Source organism: Ranitomeya variabilis, chromosome 2 (genome assembly GCF_051348905.1).
Source record: "Ranitomeya variabilis isolate aRanVar5 chromosome 2, aRanVar5.hap1, whole genome shotgun sequence".
Taxonomy (NCBI): domain Eukaryota; kingdom Metazoa; phylum Chordata; class Amphibia; order Anura; family Dendrobatidae; genus Ranitomeya; species Ranitomeya variabilis.
In genome coordinates, this window is record NC_135233.1 from 426,700,314 (window position 1) to 426,717,727 (window position 17,414).

The 17,414-nt window shown below is 45.0% G+C and overlaps 1 protein-coding gene across 4 annotated transcripts in view; it reads right to left on the minus strand.

Annotated features, from left to right (window-relative positions):
* Positions 1-16,440, minus strand: part of LOC143806402 (uncharacterized) — a 124,419-nt gene extending 107,979 nt beyond the window's left edge. For 3 of the 4 annotated variants that reach the window (XM_077286889.1, XM_077286886.1, XM_077286888.1), the window contains exons 1-2: positions 7,607-7,664; positions 1,582-1,730 (exon numbers count right to left, since the gene is read on the minus strand). The gene's annotated coding sequence lies outside the window, so the exon portion shown is untranslated. Of the gene's footprint in view, positions 1-1,581; positions 1,731-7,606; positions 7,665-16,329 lie in introns of those variants that run through there. The other variant, XM_077286887.1, reaches the window with a different exon arrangement.
* Positions 16,441-17,414: the final 974 nt, after the last annotated feature.

Consider the following 17,414-nt stretch of genomic DNA (forward strand, 5'->3'; position numbering starts at 1 on the left):
CACTTTGGATATGACTGATCATTGGGTGGCTGATTGCTTTGGACATGTCTGATTATTGACCGGCTGATCACTTTGGACATACTGTATCTGATCGCTGGACATGTCTGATAACTGTGGGCCTTATCACCTTATATATATCTTTAACAGCTGGGGTGTTGATAATTTTGGACATGTCTAATCGATGGGAGGCTGGATTCCTTTTGATTTGTCTGATCTCTGGAAGGTTGATTGGTTTTGTCAAGTGCCTGATCGCTGCCTGATCACTTTGAAAATGTCTTGGGCCACATTTCCACAATGATCTTTTGGTGAAAATTTCACGCTGCGCATTTTAGAAAAAAAATGCAAGTAACTTATTTTACTTAATGGGTGAAGAAATAGTGCAAAAAATATCCAAGATGAAAAATTCAGCAGCTCTCGGCCCTGGCTGTTACATTTGTCATTATTGATCATTTTGGACGGTATCACTATACTAATAACAAATCCTCTAGCGATGATTTTCTTGGGAAATGATCGTCTCTCATCGATGATTATAGAAAAAATCTCTGTGAGCAAATGGGCACAATGATCATTCTGCATTATTGCTGTGGTTGTAGATTTTGTTAATCACGGAGAAGACCCCTTTCTAGGGTTTCATATCTCCATCATGGAACTGGAAGTGATTGTGGGAATCCTAGATTATCTCTACGTGTAAACCAATAAACACACAATTTCCCCTTCTCAATTATTGGGAAACCTGATTGAGGCCACGGTTATTATAGGAATCATAGGAAGCATTGTGATAATACATCAATTGAATGTAATGTAACAAACCGCACATCGTGTCAATAATTAAATACCGCATGTTGTGCTATGGATCAGGGCATAAGGTTCCATGTACTTGTGGAAACTACAGAAACTTATAAAGGGTGACATACATACAAGAAATGCCATCAAGTCACCTCCTGGGACCTGCACTGGTCCTGAGAATGGGGAACGCTGGCGTAGCACAGAGTTAGGGTTAGGGTCGTCTCCTGGTCTCTTAAAGGGCCTGTGGGATCCTAGTGCTTCTTCCCCAACCAATATCCTACAGACCTACAGAATACTTTAAGGGGCTCTGCCAAATTAATAAATGTTCCTCTATTGGTAGGATAAGGGGGTAACTAATTGATCGCTGGGGGTCAAACCAATGTGATCACCACAGAATGGTGATCTAAAGAATTAAGCGAAGGTCGAGCATGTACACCTCTGCTTCACTCATTCACTATGGAACTGCCGGAGATGGTCGAATGTTGTACTTCACTATCTCTGGCCTCATAGAGAATTAATGGAGCGGAAGGGCACATTCAGAAGCAGATTTTCAGAGCCTCGTTTTCCGGATTTAGGAGAATCACAGCAGTTTGAGTTCCGGTGATCAATAATTTATCCAATATCCCATCGTTAGAGGATAATTTAGTAACTTGCTACAACCCCTTTAAGGGACCCTCTCCCATGCTCCTTTACATTAGTTCCTGTCTGTACTATGGATTTCTTTAGTATTGTTTTCCAGTGTGAGACCCTACTTGTTGTACCCTATCTTGATTCTTGTCTGCCGCCTGCCCTGACCTTCAGCTGGAGCAGCGTATTGATTGAGGTCAGCCTGGCCTGACTTTGGCTTTTCTGACTATGCTTCACAGATCTTGTCTTGACCGTATGTCTCAGATTTCACCATCTTGTCTATCAGAGACTACGCTGAGCTTGTGTCTCTGGAAACCCTGCAACAAAGTCCAAAGGGTTAATACCAAGATACCAAGGGGGTCCAAGGGTTCCTCACCCTTCAGTTTGGTCCAGATAAGTCTGCTGCAACCCAAGACGCCCAATATTTACAGATGTGCCTTGCATCATTGGTAATAACATGGTGGTATATCACTAGGTTATGCCATCTCCTTATGATCAGCTTGATCTCTGAAAATCCCACAGATCCTGGAAATGAGCGATCCCACAGTGCTGGAAGCTGGTCAACCCACTTCTCTTGGTGGAAACCATTTGCCAGATCCCCTGGTTGACAAGTGCAGCCTTAAATTTTTAGCATTATTAGGACAAAAACATTTGGAGATGATCGCATTTAAGGATGAGGGTCCTAGGCACAAAACGTGGTGGCTTAGCCAGAACGTCCGGTGGGCCATGTCCACTGGGAGCTTGGGACTAACCTAATAAGCTAAGCAAGATAGACATAATGGATGGCTAGGGCAGTGAACTCAATATTTGCCGCTAACTACCATTGTGGCATTTTGCCCATCCTTGTAGGGACACAGAGAAACATGCACAGACACAGAGACACATGTTTTATGGTGTGTATCCCTTTAAGAAATAAGTACTAGAATATGTGTTTCCTTCATAGAAAATGAATTGAACTCAAGGGTAAGCAGCTCTACGAGATGGACTGATATTGCTTATTTATTTGTATGGTTACATGTGTTGCTGCTTTTATTGATTTAATAAATGTTCTTTTGATTACATGCTCGCTCGTTGTGTAATTGTATTGTCTCGGGGGGAATTATTCTATGAGATGATAACTGAGTTTTCCAAATGTGACATTAATTTCACATCCAGCGCTCCCAGTATAAAGTACTTAAGCTGACGTAGTTAACAACCCATATTACGGATTATCTAGCATCTATATATATAGTTGGAGCGCCCCCACTGCCGCAGGGCCGGGGGGTACCCGGTACCGGGCCTCTCTGTCTCGGTTCTGGGGTTGTCACGGTGGCTAGGCCCGGTCCGTGACCCTGCTGAGGGGCGTCCAATGAAGGTGGAGAGTGACGCTGTTGTGGTGTGGTGCCGGTCGCAGTAAATAACAAGGACACCAGGTTGCAGTCTCTTTACCTCTTTACTGAAGGCTTCAGGATCCTCAGTCCGAAGTACGGTTAACCGGGCTGCGTGAGTCCAGCCGGTCCGATGGCACCTCTAGAGTTCCTTTTGCAGGTGGAAATCTGTGCCTACCTTCTAGCGCTTGTGTGTTGTAGTCCTTCCCTGCTGTGCTTACGGGATAGTCCTCACAACTGTTGTGTCTGTTTCTGAAGTTCCCTCACAACTCGATGATGATGTTCTGTTTCGTCCCCCAGATGATATGGCTAGGATGCACCCGTATGACGGGTAGGCTCGGAGGTCTTCCAGGACCCTAGAGTCGCCCCTCTCCAGATGTTGCCCCCTGTGTCTGCTTAGGTGATTTTGGGTGAGACAGCCCGCCTAGAACTGACTGTCCTGCCGTAGGTTTGAAGTAAGGCCTGGAGCTCAATACTTCCTCGGCGTTCCGGCCACCGGCTACGTGCCTCAGTAGGATGTTGCCTCGTCTTACAGCACGACTCCTACTGGTGTTTCTCCTTGTTGCATTGATCTCGTTTCTCACTCAGCACAATAAACCTCGCTTCTTGTCCTTTCTTGGGGTACCGCCGCGATGAAGTGCAGGCGCGGTCCCGTAACGTTCTTTCTGTTCGCTAGGCCTCTGTCAGGATCCCACCCCTGACAGGGACCCCCCTGAATCTTCCCCTGCAACACCCTCTGCCACAGCATGTTGCCTGGTTCCAACCCAGTCAGCTTCTGTCTAACTTCCTATCTAACCCCCAGTTTTACCAGATTATGAGGAGTGGCCTAATACGTAGCACCCTTAGCTCCCCCTGGAGGCCAGACTGTGAAGTGTATTGGTGTCTGTGATACCTGGTCAGGTGAACTCCTTCAGTGCCATCGGACGTACCATAGCCCCCCTTAGCGGCGGAGCATCAGTACTGCAACGATCAGGACTCTGGGGCGCTGCATATATATATATATATATATATATATATATATATATATATATATATATATATCTTTTATCTCTAACCTCCTCTTTCGGCCTCTCGCAGCATACTAACTCTCCAACACATGAAGATGGAAACTCCCTTGACTTGGTCTTCCTCTGGCTTTGCTCAGTGGATGATTTCACAAACTCCCCTCTCCCGCTCTCTGACCACAACCTTCTTTCATTCTCTATCAAGAACTGCCACCCCGCTCAGGTCGCCCCCACTTTCCACACTTATAGAAACATACAGGCCATTAATACCCAGAAACTTATGAAGAACTTGCAGTCCTCATTGGCCCCAATCTTCTCCATCTCATGTCCTGATTCTGCTCTGAAGCAGTACAATGAAACCCTGCAAAGTGCCCTGGATGAAGCGGCACCTCCTATACATAGAACAACTCGGCACAGACGGCGACAACCATGGCACACGCTGCAAACACGTTTCCTGCAGCGGTGCTCCAGGTGCGCCGAACGTCTGTGGAGAAAATCTAATCTACCCGAAGATTTCATCCATTATAAGTTCATGCTAAAAACATACAACTCTGCCCTTCACCTCTCCAAACAAACCTATTTCAACACCCTCATCACCTCGCTGTCAAATAACCCTAAACGTCTCTTTGACACTTTCCAGTCCCTACTCAACCCAAGAGAGCAGGCCCCAACCACAGATCTCCGCGCTGACGATCTGGCCAATTACTTCAAAGAAAAAATTGACCACATTCGACAGGAAATCATCTCCCAATCTCTTCATACCATGCACTGTCCTCCCTCCCCCACTGCATCTAGTTCACTCTCTGACTTTGAACCAGTTACAGAAGAAGAAGTAAGCAGGCTCCTTGCATCTTCTCGCCCGACCACTTGCACCAGTGACCCCATTCCGTCACATCTCCTCCAGTCCCTTTCCCCGGCTGTCACCTCTCGCCTAACAAAAATATTCAACCTTTCCCTCACTTCCGGTATTTTTCCCTCCTCATTTAAGCATGGCATCATACATCCATTACTTAAAAAACCCTCCCTCGACCAAAATTGTGCCGCTAATTATAGACCTGTCTCTAATCTTCCCTTCATCTCTAAACTCCTCGAACGCCTGGTCCACTCCCGTCTTACCCGCTATCTCTCGGATAACTCTCTTCTCGACCCTCTTCAATCTGGCTTCCGCTCTTTACACTCTACAGAAACTGCCCTCACTAAAGTCTCTAATGACCTACTAACAGCTAAATCTAATGGTCACTACTCCATGCTAATTCTCTTGGATCTCTCCGCAGCATTCGACACTGTGGATCATCAGCTCCTCCTCACTATGCTCCGCTCCATTGGCCTCAAGGATACCGTTCTCTCTTGGTTCTCCTCCTATCTCTCTGACCGATCCTTCACTGTATGTTTTGCTGGTTCCTCCTCCTCTCACCTTCCCCTTACTGTTGGGGTTCCTCAAGGATCAGTCCTAGGCCCCCTCCTCTTCTCTTTGTATACTGCCCCTATTGGACAAACAATCAGTAGATTTGGTTTCCAGTACCATCTCTATGCTGACGACACCCAATTATACACCTCTTCTCCTGTTATCACGCCGACCTTTTTAGAAAACACCAGTGATTGTCTTACCGCTGTCTCTAACATCATGTCCTCCCTCTATCTGAAACTGAACCTGTCAAAAACTGAACTCCTCGTGTTCTCTCCCTCTACTAACCTACCTTTGCCTGACATTGCCATCTCCGTGTGTGGTTCCACCATTACTCCAAAGCAACATGCCCGCTCCCTTGGGGTCATCCTTGATTCTGAGCTTTCTTTCACCCCCCACATCCAATCAATGGCTCGCTCTTCTTATCTGCATCTCAAAAACATTTCTAGAATTCGCCCTTTTCTTACTTTCGACTCTGCAAAAACTCTTACTGTCTCACTTATTCATTCTCGTCTGGACTGTTGTAACTCTCTACTAATCGGCCTCCCTCTTACCAAACTCTCCCCGCTCCAATCTGTCCTGAATGCTGCAGCCAGGATCATATTCCTCACCAACCGTTACACCAATGCCTCTACACTGGCTACCCATCCACTCCAGAATCCAGTACAAAACTACTACCCTCATCCACAAAGCACTCCTCCATGGCTCAGCACCACCCTACATCTCCTCTCTGCTCTCAGTCTACCACCCTACCCGTGCCCTCCGCTCCGCTAATGACCTCAGGTTAGCATCCTCAATAATCAGAACCTCCCACTTCCGTCTCCAAGACTTTACACGTGCTGCGCCGATTCTTTGGAATGCATTACCTAGGTTAATACGATTAATCCCCAATCCCCACAGTTTTAAGCGTGCCCTAAAAACTCATTTGTTCAGACTGGCCTACCGCCTCAATGCATTAACCTAACCATCCCTGTGTGGCCCATTAAAAAAAAAAACAATCAGGTTCCTCGCATCATGTTCTCATACACTTTATGCAGTTAATAGCACTCTGTGTCTGTACTGCTACATACTTAGGCAGTTAACTGGTTCATGCAGCTTTACATGAACACCCGAGCCTTACACTATGGCTGGTCCAAATAACTAAAGCAATTGTTACCATGCACCTCTCGTGTCTCCCCTTTTCCTCATAGTTTGTAAGCTTGCGAGCAGGGCCCTCATTCCTACTGGTATCTGTTTTGAACTGTGATTTCTGTTATGCTGTAATGTCTATTGTCTGTACAAGTCCCCTCTATAATTTGTAAAGCGCTGCGGAATATGTTGGCGCTATATAAATAAAAATTATTATTATTATTATTATTATATTTATAGTATTATTTAAAGGGGGCCTGCCACTTGCTACAAGCTTGTCATTTTATTACTTGGGGTAAATGCCGCTGTTCTCCTGAATCCAGTGATGTTTTACTTTTGTTCCTGCTCCTCTCCCTTCCTGAGATATGACCCTTTTTTTCCCAGTCTATAAATCTAGTGAAAGTAGGCGTGGCCTTCATGAACACACCCACAGAGAAAAGTTGATGGTCACGCCCAATTAGTAACGAGATTAGATTTATATATTGGGAAGAGGAGGCCATATCTCAGAAACAGAAAGGCGCAGGAAGAAAATAAAAACATCGTCGGATTCAGGAGAACAGCGGCATTTACACCAGGTAGAAAAAAATGACATGTTTATGCCAAGTGACAGGTCCCTTTAAGTTCTCTAGTTGCATGCATAGTTGCTGTTGCTAGGTGCTTGTAACAGGGGCTTTAATAACATAAAAAACACCAATGGGTGCAGTATAAGGGTAAGTTCACACAGAACTTTTTTGCTGCGTATTTTTGCTGCATTTTTTTATGCTAATTTAGGTGCGTTTTTTTGGTGCGTATTCGGTGCGTTTTTTGGGTAAGTTCACACAGGACTTTTTTGCTGCGTATTTTTGCTGCGTATTTTTGCTGCGTTTTTTATGCCAATTTTCAGCTGCTTATAATAGATGCGTTTTTTGTGCGGTTTTGGTGCATTTTTTTGTCTATTTGTGCATGATAATAAAGTTGAGTGACCCCAGTGGAGCTTAGCATCGCCTTCATCCCAGCGGGGGAACAATTTACGGCGAATTACATGCCATGCATCGGCCTTTTTTTGACGATCACTGTAGTTTGGGCAAGCTACATCCCAAATTACAGGCATTGCTTCCACCTTGGAAAAATAAATGAAAAAGTAATTACCAAATGCAAGATGAAATGAAGCCAACATTCATGGCAAGGAAGATACAGACATACACATGCAGAACACATGAACATGTACATAACAGCACATGAGCATCGCAAAGTGTACCATTGCAAACAATCGGATAGATAGATATATCACAAATTAAAAAAAATATTACCTCCATGATTAGTTGGGAAACATTAATGCTCATCCTCCTATACCAAGACATGGCTAACACCTCACTACCAGAAACTCCCTCACAATAGATCACAATCAGGACACCTCACAATTAGTGTTGAGCATTCCGATACCGCAAGTATCGGGTATCGGCCGATACTTGCGGGTATCGGAATTCCGATACCGAGATCCGATACTTTTGTGGTATCGGGTATCGGTATCGAAACAACATTAATGTGTAAAATAAAGAATTAAAATAAAAAATATTGCTATACTCACCTCTCCGACGCAGCCTGGACCTCACCGAGGGAACCGGCAGCGTTCTTTGCTTAAAATGCGCGCGTTTACTTCCTTCCGTGACGTCACGGCTTCTGATTGGTCGCGTGCCGCCCATGTGGCCGCGACGCGACCAATCACAGCAAGCCGTGACGTAATTTCAGGTCCTGAATGCCTAATTCTGCATTCAGGACCTGAAAATTACGTCACGGCTTGCTGTGATTGGTCGCGTCGCGGTCACATGGGCGGCACGCAACCAATCACAAGCCGTGACGTAATTTTAAAATGCGCGCGTTTCCTGCCTCCCGTGACGTCACGGCTTGTGATTGGTCGCGTCGCCCATGTGACCGCGACGCGACCAATCACAAGCCGGAACGTAATTTTAAAATCATGAATGCCTAGAATTAGGCATTGAGGACCTGAAAATTACGTCACGGCTTGCTGTGATTGGTCGCGTCGCGGCCACATGGGCGGCACGCGACCAATCAGAAGCCGTGACGTCACGGAAGGAAGTAAACGCGCGCATTTTAAGCAAAGAACGCTGCCGGTTCCCTCGGTGAGGTCCAGGCTGCGTCGGAGAGGTGAGTATAGCAATATTTTTTATTTTAATTCTTTATTTTACACATTGATATGGATCCCAGGGCCTGAAGGAGAGTTTCCTCTTCTTCAGACCCTGGGAACCATCAGGGATACCGTCCGATACTTGAGTCCCATTGACTTGTATTGGTATCGGGTATCGGTATCGGATTAGATCCGATACTTTGCCGGTATCGTACGATACTTTCCGATACCGATACCGATACTTTCAAGTATCGGACGGTATCGCTAAACACTACTCACAATGGCTCTTCACACCTCACAATGGCTCACAATGGCTCTTCACACCTCACTACCAGGAACTCCCTCACAATACATCCCTATCAGGACACCTCACAATAGCTCACTGTCACTATGGACACCTCACTAACCACACCCCTAAGCTCTTGGCTGTGAGATCACTTCCTGCTGGCCATGATTTTTCTGCACAAAAAAACGCAGCAAATAATGCTACATGCGTTTTTGCAGCGTTTTTTCCATCACCCATTCAAGTCAATGGGTGAAAAAACGCTGCAAAAACGCAGCAAAAACACTGAAAGAAGTGACATGCCCTATGTCCAAAAAACGCAGCAAAGCAGAAAATACTGATCAAACAAAAACCCAATGTGTGTGCATGAGATTTCTGAAATCTCATAGGCTTTGCTGGTACTGTAAAAAGCAGCTGAAAATTAGCATAAAAAAACGCAGCAAAAATACGCAGCAAAAAAGTCCTGTGTGAACGTACCCTAAGGAGTGCGGTGGTTGCCGTTGCACCTGAGTTGTGGAACATATGAGGGTTCCAAAGATATCTCTGCCCAAAAAGAAACTCCATATTGTACTTAAAAAGTTTAACCGCCCCCATAACAGAGTTTGGATTAATCCCAGGAACAAATGATGTATCTAATCCTAATAGATGCCTGCTCTTATTAAACGGGTGTTCTAAAGGGGTAATTAATTATCAGAATGTGTAATAACTGGAAACAGTCCTGTTTTTCAGGAGCTCGATCAAAAAAAGCTTATGCCAACTGGCATAGACATTTCTAGGATCCTTCACGTTTTCACAGAGCCATACGCCCTGCAGTTGTGGCAATTTCCGCTGGTATGTGATATCTACCGTTTCTACATGAAATCATAGTCATTAGATAAGAATATTCACAATGCGTAGATAAGGATGCTGCCAAAATTCTTCTCTCTTATCAGCCATCTCACGCAGGGCCGGAGCCGTCTCTTGAGTTCTCCAATGAGATGACAGAGCAGGAGTCCACCGCCATATCTCGCACATCCTGAGTGCTGATAAACTCCTGAAACTTTCACTTACATGTAAACACCCATAAAACGTCTATAATATTTCATATAGCAGAGCATGCCAAGAATGCTGAAACGCAGACCCACAATGCTCTCTTCGGTCTAGGCGGCCAGGGGCAGGTTTAAAGTCTTCCTTATGCACTTATTTACTAATACCGCCATATAGCATCAAAATAATACTACCAAATAGCGCGGACACATCAGTGCCATTCATTGCTCAAGCAATGCTGCCTTGTAACGCCCAATGAATTTGCCATTCAGCGCCCAAATAATACCGCCAACCCAGTGCCTAATAATAATAATAATCTTTATTTTTATATAGCACTAACATATTCCGCAGCACTTTACAGTTTGCACACATTATCATCGCTGTCCCTGATGGGGCTCACAATCTACATTCCCTATCAGTATGTCTTTGGAATGTGGGAGGAAACCGGAGCACCCGGAGGAAACCCACGCAAACACGGGGAGAACATACAAACTCCTTGCAGATGTTGTCCTTGGTGGGATTTGAACCCAGGATTCCAGCACTGCAGTGCTAACCACTGAGCCACCGTGCTGCTTAATACACATATAGGGCCCAATTTACAAGGGTTGACCTTTTTCTGCTTATACCTTTTTAATGAATGTGCCCCATCATTCAGCTGTCAGGTGCCACCACAGGGGCTGACCTACATTTCTGTTGTATTTTACATAAACTTTTGTGGCGATCATTATGATGAATTTTGCAGGAGTGTTTGTACGTGGCCCGTAGTGTTCGTGACTGGGAAAACTTTGCTTCATCCTGGAATTCTGGTGAAAACTGCTTTATAGATCAGCCCCATGGTCCCTAAAATATCCAAATATTATTCCCTTTAAGAGCCCACATAGCGCTGCCATATAGCTCTCACATTGTGCTGCAATTTTGTTTCCAAAAGCCATGCTGTTAGGGTTGGCGAATTGCACCGAGTATATATATATATATATATATATATATATATATATATATATATATATTATTAGATGCGGTCGCAACTCGGGGTCCACCGTGCAGGAGAGGAACCTGCTGCTGGCAAATGGTGGCGGTATAAGCGAACTCTGTTAACGCCACAGAGTCGCTAGGAACAAGATGCTGTGCCCTGTTAACCTCACAGAGGTACACAGCTACCAACCAGAGCAAACAGTGGTCATGCAGTCAGAGAAAACAGACAAACAACTCCTCACCAGAGGTGCTGGTGTTCTAGCGGCTTATTTCAGCCAAGGCCCTGAATACACTCATACAAACTCCTCACCGGAGGTGCCGGTATTTTAGGGGCTTATTTCAGCCAAACCCTAACCGCAGCCAGACATGACCACACTGGTGCTGACATTGGTTTGATACTAGCGCCGTGCGGCCATGCGAACCTTTTATAGCTGCAGCAACTTCAGGACCTTCCTAGAGGACCAATGGGAGCTGCTACAGTACCTGAGTAACTTCAGGACCTTCCTAAAGGACCAATGGGAGCTGCTGCAGTATCTGAGCATGTGACCCCCCGACCTCCAATGAGAGGTCTTACCCTGAGCATGCTCAGAAGGGGAAAAGCAGGACTTAGTCTCAGAGACGTCTGCTCGCCGCTGACCAGTACTGGCTACAAAGGCAGAGCCTGGAAGAACAGTAGTAACCAGTTGCCTAGTATAAGCCTGAGCCAGACGCTGGGACCAACGTCTCTGCTGAGCAGGCTCCACTGCAGCTGGAGAAGAATGGGAGACCACAGCGGAGGTGGTTTGAGATTCCCCCTGTGCAGAGGCGGGAACTCGACACCTAACGCATGCATTCCCTAATAGTTCAGGTATTTTTAAGTTTCTCCTAGAAATGTTGTACTCATAGGCCACTTATGAAATGGTGGGTAATTGTCAAGAGGGAGTCACGTCCCACTGGAAGATCTGGAGTAAGACGGTCACGTCGGGTAATGAATCGCAGGTCTTCTTTAGAGATGGCGTGATTTGTGTTCCATATTAAATGGATTTAGTTTCCTCTGGTGCTGAAATGTGCAGCTCCATTTCAGCTGCTTCTGATCTGGTCATTACCTTTTCCTATAAAAACTGGTCAGACCTTCTTGTCCCTGCCTGTGAAAAAGACTCGTCTTCCTGTGCAGTGTGCTAAAGCTAAATGGTTGGAATGGAGTTGTTAGTGATTTGTGGTTTGTTGTAGTACGTATGTGTTTATCTCTTGGTCCCATTCCCATGTAGTTTATTCCTCCCTGTCCCTATCCTCCTCCCTATTGTTGGTTACTGGTTTTGTAGGATAGAGGTTTTCTGTTATGCCTGTTTTGTCTTTGTGTCTTGTTACATTACATTTCTGTCTCAGGCCTTATTGGATGAAGGAGGGGACAGATCAGGGTTTAACAGGAGCATAGTAAGGTCGGAGACTCAGGCCTTTCTACCTTCAAGAGTATCCTGGGACAGGGATCGTTCGGGTCCCAGTTTCAGGGACAGTTTGAGGCTCCTCTTCGATATCGAAGACCATCACAGAGTGACAGAAGTGGTCCAAGTTGGCCCCCAAAGTGATCAATCACAGCTCCTGTTAGACAGAATTCTTACGCCTATACCAAATTGGGCAATGGGGACACTCTTACTAGAGCCCAAGTCCCTGAACTCCCAGATATCGATACTACATATACTAGCAGCTATCATGCCCAATGAGCCTAAGGAGAGAACGGCCGTCAACTTTTATGACAGGTCGAGCAGGAATTTGTCCTTCTCACTCGTGAATTTTCCACATCCCGTTCTTTTCCGATTCCTGCTCCTAAATACAAGGACTTCTTTAGAACGACTTTGTCTTTAACCACCTACATCTCTGATGGCATCACTTCCGCAGACACATCACAGTGTGATATTTTACGATTAGTGTCACCTCGTATAAAACCTAATCTTAATTTTTTTTCACTTTCAATTAAATGAGAAAATCTCTGTGTTTTTCTGTCCGCTTTTATTTAATGAAGTGTAGAAATGGATTATCATTGAAAACTCAGATCTCAAAAATAGAATTTCCCTTTCTGAGAATTTTCAGCACATACATTTTCATAATGGACAATTACAGACATTTAATGGTGGCCTTTACGCTGCTCTGTCACTGGAGTGGCAGGTAATTGCGCTGATATAATAGTGTGCCCGTGGTACCCGATATTAAATCCACTGATATCTGTAATTTGGTCAATGTGCGTGTCCGTAGACTACGTCATCGGATGAGCGCCGTTCACTTTGATCTGTGGAATTATTCAGATCCTATTGTTCTCACACCTATAATTTGGCCGACATGACTGGAGACCCCTTGATGATATCTGTGGTCGTGGTAACACAATTATCATTCCCATTCTAAGACTTTTCCATCAATTGTAAAATGTATCTGACATGTTGTAATGAAAAAAACTAAACTGACTAAAAGATTCAATTTTTTAGACACGGCACTTTTCATAAATATGTCATTATTTTGCTTAGTGTAAATTCCGCTGATCTCCTGAATCCGATGATGTTTTTCTTTTGTTCCTGTGCCTCTCTGTTCCTGAAATATGGCCCCTTTTTCCTGATATATTAATCTAGACTTGTTAGCCAATTAGGTGGTGTTCATGATGGCCACACCCACTTGGAAAAAGTGTAGAGTTATATACATAGAAGAGAGGTCCATATCTTGGGAACAGAGAGGCGCAGGAACAAAAGAAAAACATCGCCGGATTCAGGAAAAAAGCGGCGTTTACACCAGGTGAAAAAAAATTGCATATTTGTGACAAATCCTTTTTCGGTATAGTTCAATGTCATCTAGTTAGATACAACATATACTGCTGGTTGCACTGCCCCAGCCCTGTATCGAAGAGCCCCACCACTTCTACATGCAGATATATGGATCATGGATGTTCTGAGCCATTGGGCAATTGTAAATTAACAATCAGTTTGAGCCAAAAGGGAAATCAACGTGAACATAAGGCATTTATCTCTACATGAAATCGGGAGATTAGATTGTGAGCCCCATTGGGGACAGGGACTGATGTCAATGATCACTAATGCAGCTTTATTATTTCCGTGATGCGACAGATATGTGACTGACGAAGCTTGGACCATATAACAGATGTAGGTGATTGATAAGATCAGGACTTGGCGTTTGCAAGGGAGATACAACCCCCGGGTTAGGAAATGCCACATGTAGGGTGTTGCTGGGTAGCAGATTGAGAATATGAGTAAATGCACTAATGGTTAAATGTTCATTAGGTTGCAGGTGAGATAACTGGGTCATGGATCAGAGCACCAGGCAACGTCATGCCCCTCCTGGCATCTCAGAGAGCAGATAAGTAAGAGACATTCCAGTCTGTAGAGGACAGATAGTGCAGATGGGCAGAGGGGGACGTTCAAGCAGATGCCCTGTAGATACCTTGCACCCACCGAGGGCCTAGTAAAGAACAAAAGAGGCATCTAGTTGGAACAACAGGGGCAGATGTATCAGAGCCAGAACACCGACATCTGGAGTAGTTGAACTGGATCAATGGCAGCAGAACCAGATTAGCGCTGCAGTAGAGTGACCTCAGTGATGAAGAACTGTTGAGCTGAGTTTGCAATAAAGGTTGAATGTAGCAGAGCTGGCACAGTGAAATAAAATATATATAATAATGTACCAAAGTTGCCCAGCGAAGCTTGATGAAAATGTGCAGGAGCCATGGAAAGGCAGACGTGTACAGTGGAGCTTAATGTAGCAGTGCTGGGACCTTGGAATAGCAGAGTTGTACAGCAAACCTTTATTATTGAAGTGCTGGAATCACAAAACAGCAGAATTGTATTTGCAATAGTGGTGCAACGTAGTGGAATGAAACTCAACTACCTGAATACTCAGGCGATATCTAATAATCCATTTGGATAACGTTATCTGAGATGATCTCATTATCTGGCCAGTCTGAAGCGTCACAGAAGAGATAGCAACGTCTGAACATGCTGAGTGCTGCAAGAGAGGCAGCTGAGTAACAATAGCAGTGAGAGTGTGCACTGCCGAGGGAGTGACACAGAGGCTGCTGCAGAGTGATGGAGGTGCAGCTGAGGACAGTGCCAGCAGACCGTTGCAAGTTCTAGCATATTATAACAAAGGAAAGCCAATGTTGCAAGTGCCAACTATCTTCTTCAGTTCAAGTCTACCTGTTGCTTCATGTAAGATGGTGTGACCACCAAGCTCGTTGCCTCCTTGTGAATAGAGTTCTTTGACTGACATCTGGGCACGCCTGCATCTCTTCACCATCCCTTATTTGGGGAACTTTCAGCTTTTCCTTTTTCTGTGCCGGTTACTCTTATCTCATTTGCCACTAGATGGGCAAAATATGCCCTGGACTCCCCCTCTAGTGGAACTACGAGATGGGAAATTGACGCCAAGTGTCACAGAAATGAATGAAAAAAACACCAGATTCTTCTGAGCTCAGAAGCAGAGATCGGGGCCCATATTGATACTTGCTCTTTTGTAGTTCACTCTGTCATTTTCCATCTAAAACAATCTTCATCCCCAATTTTACAACCGGGTTGCTTGACAACTCTTCACACCCCTGACTAGCCATGATTTTAGAGGGTTCTCAGTCATGCCCGCCTGCATCTCTTCACCATCCCTATGTGGGGAACTTTCATCTTTTTCCTTTTTCTGGGCCCAGTTGCTCTTATCTCATTTGCCACTAGATGGGCAAAATCTGCCCTGGACTCCCCCTCTAGTGGAACTACGAGATGGGAAATTGACGCCAAGGGTCACAGAAAGGAGTGAAAAAAAACACCAGGTTTTTCTGAGCTCAGAAGCAGAAATCAGGGCCATTTTTATACTTGCCCTTTTGTAGTTCACTCTGTCGTTTTCCATCCAAAATGATCCTCATCCCCAATTTTACAACCGGGTTTCTTGACAACTCTTCACACCCCTGACTAGCCATGATTTTAGAGGGTTCTCAGTTGTGCCGTTATTTTAATATGTATGCTACAAATTACTGAAATATAAGAAACTACCAACACAGTAATAGATTATTCCTGTGATATTACAAGCAAGTGCCTCTCTCTCTCGCTCCAATTACCAGGTCGGACGTCTCATTCCCGCTCTTCCTAATTATCGACACATCATCTTGTTCTTACCGTACATCCCAAATACCATTGTTCCCTTGAGCTCAAACAGACCTGGCATTTCCACCCAGACAAGCGAACGGCGGACCCGTGTGATAACAGACTGGAAGAGACAGACATAACTGACTCCATCAGATTGTTAACTAGAGACAGTAATCCACTTATTACATTACGGCCCATGCTCCTGCCGCGCTAATGTTACATAATGACCAAATTAAATTCAAAGAAATGGATTTTTCGTGCTTGTAGCGCACGTGTAGACATCTGTTCTCTCGGTGCATTGCTCTGCAGCTCACGACGGCTCGGCAGATCACAGGGTCTCCAATCAGAGGGATGGAGTTGTATTCCTGACTTTCATATGCTATTAGAGTCCCCCGCGTACGACCCGTACAAGTGGCACCGATAACATAGAAAACAAATATTGCTTTATGCTTCCAGCGAGCAGACAAAAAGCCAAAAGGCATCCGGTTGTTTCCAGCTTACCTGCCTTCATTATGGAGTAAGCGGTATTGAAAGAAGAGCCGCTGAGGCTTTGTTGTGCAAGCGGGAATCCAAACACAGCTGCAGCATCTCTCTTCTAAACGCATCTGTTCTTCGGAGACCCGCTCTGTTCTCATTTACAGACCTGTAAACCCCTTTTATATGTTTTTATCAGTGCTTTATAGGCTTGTGGCTTAAGGGGGATATTCTTGCATCTTGTGTGAGGTGCAGGAAAGACGCCCCTGGAGATCAAGGGTGGCACAATGCATTAGCACTGCCGTGGTCATCATGCCCAAGCTTTGGTTAATCTTCCTTTAATGATATGCACATTACAGAATTCGACTGGCACAGCAATCGTGAAATAAATGCCCAGGGGAGTGTTTGTAATCTGCGGAGATGGTGCTTTACCAGCAGTTTAAAGTCTTGATGTTGGCATCAGCAAGTCTAATACCTAAGACTGGACTACCGCTCCTGTGTAATTGTGGCTTGGCATGCTCTACTTTGATTGGCAATAGAAGACCTGAAGCTTGAGCTTTAATTTCCGTGACTGGCACCGACGATGATTTCTCTTGTCACGGACTGGCTGCATGTGCTCCGTGCTGCCAGCTTTTGGCAGTGGACTTGCTGTTGTGACTGGCAGTGCCAAGGCTTTCACCCAGCACTTATTGACTGGCACAGCCAGGACACTTCTGCTCAGTGGAGCTGAAGTCATTTTGGCAGAAGAAACCAGTGTACTGACAGTACTGTCTACATTATAGCAGCTTCCAGCCCAGGTGAAGCATATTGAAAGTAGGGCATGATGCCCAGACTGCCACTTCTTACTGGCCTTCTATTGAACCTGACAATTGTTTCCTGACCCAACACTCGGCAAAAATGACCACTGTCATACGAACAGCCCAGAAAAACGGTATTATTTATTATGTGACCGATTGCCCAGACATTGACAGAGCTCATTAAATGGATCCCTCAATTTACAGAAGAGAAAAGTGGCACCAATCATAAAATATCGCCATTGCTCAGATCTTTGTATCTACACATCGGTATGGTGTGGCTGGAGCTCACCTTCAATGTAATGATAATGGCCGTGC